We start from the raw sequence: 1,902 nt of genomic DNA, 5'->3' as shown, positions 1-1,902 counted from the left end.
CTCTTCTTTAATATACCACATGGCTTCTTACCATCTTTGTCAGAAAAGTAGGGTGCTAGAACCAATCATCATACGCTAAATGTTGTTCCCATGATTAGGGAGAGACCATTTCCTCTTGTATTCCTCTCCTCTTGTTTTCCCAAGAGGTAATAAGCTGTGTTAACTAAAGACTCCTCCAGCTTGATGGGTCCAGAGAGGTAAGAGTCCCAGGTCTTTATACCACAGCTTGCCTCTGAAGCTTTTCTTATAAACCGGGGCCATGTGCTGCTCAGCATACTCCTTTGGTCATCCCAAATATCTTCAGAACTCTTGTGTAGATGCATTATATGCATAACTCCAGAAATTCATCTCTATGTATTTTGATAATCTTATCAAAAGAACATCTGGAAAATTAACCAATTTATCCATTTTAAGAACAATCTGAAGTGACAATTTATATTTCTTAGGAAAAATGATTTGTCTATAATGTCCTTTCTGCCCCTTAGTGTACCTTCTGGGCCTCTTAAGGGGTCCTACAGAGTCTAAACATTGCTGGTTAAGTTACCTTTCTGTAAATGTGTTTATATACTTCAAATACTTAGGACATGGCCTGGAACATAGTGGATGTTTGTTACCATCAGCATCTGAAGAACATCCTCTATGGGTTATAGAGGTCCTTGCAAGGTGTGCCTTAAAATTCTTCCTATCTTACCTGGTTGTGATTGCATACATTTGGAGAGTCCATGTTCTCCTTATCTGGGTTGCCTTTCTATTTTTTGATGAAGGATGACCATTTCTCCCTACACTGACCTTTCTGACTCTGCCAGTAGTCAGTCACATAGCTTTTCACAGTAACTGCTATCTTTTATTCTGGGCACATTTTTCCTGAGATTCCAGGAAGGTTTGTGACATTGTCACTTTTTTACTCTCGTACCTTATAAAATTTCCACATTTGCCTGAACAGCTCCCCTGTGGTAACAAACTTCTTATGCCTTCAAAAATTATTCCCAGAGCTGGCCCTGTGGCCAAGTGGTTAAGTTCGCGCACTCCGTGTCAGCGGCCCAGGGTTTCACCACTTCGGATCCTGGGTGCGGACATGGCACCGCTCATCAAGCCACGCTGAGGCAGCGTCCCACATGCCACAACTAGAACGACCCACAACTAAGAATATACAACTATGTACCGGGGGGCTTTGGGGAGAAAAAGGAAAAAATAAAATCTTTAAAAAAAAAACAAATCTCTTCAAGAGACATCTCTGATACTGTGAAGGTAGCTCTACAAAAACCCACAGCAAAACACCGTGCCCTATGCCCAAGTTGGCCACCTGTCTGCCACCAAATATGAAATTCTGCTGCTAATCAGAGTTTCCCTTTTGACCTAGTTCCTGAGGTCTTCAAACCTGTGCAATGAAATTATTTATCATTTTATTACTGAACAGACAGTGGTGTCCCAGAGAGGAACCATAAATAAAATTGAAATCTGGTGCTGTAATGAGGAAGTAATAACTAGCATTAATAAGATGTGGTTTTCTTTTCAGAAAGTCCAGTGCACCTATAACAAAGGTTAAAACAATCTGTTTAATTTGCATTCTAATGTTAATCTTAAAACAGCAATTCTAACAAAAATGTATCAAATATTTCTAATTGTCTTTATCAAAAAACCCACAATTGTATAAATTTACAACCAGCATAAAAAAAGCCAATTGTATAAATCTCTTTAGAAAGGATTGTTAACAAGTGAAAATGAATGAGACAGCACCTCAATGATTTTTGTTTTAGTAATAAAAAGCTCTTTTCCAAATCAGAAGAGTCTTCCTTTGGGTTTTTTTCTTGACTTGGTTGATATGTCCTCCTCATAGCAAATTATCACTCATTTTCGGAGTCCACAGGCCCATTAAACAGAGGAGAAAAAGAGACTGGAAAA

The sequence above is a fragment of the Equus asinus genome, chromosome 7 (assembly GCF_041296235.1).
Source record: "Equus asinus isolate D_3611 breed Donkey chromosome 7, EquAss-T2T_v2, whole genome shotgun sequence".
NCBI classification, from domain to species: Eukaryota; Metazoa; Chordata; class Mammalia; order Perissodactyla; family Equidae; genus Equus; species Equus asinus.
This window is presented reverse-complemented; position numbering follows the sequence as displayed.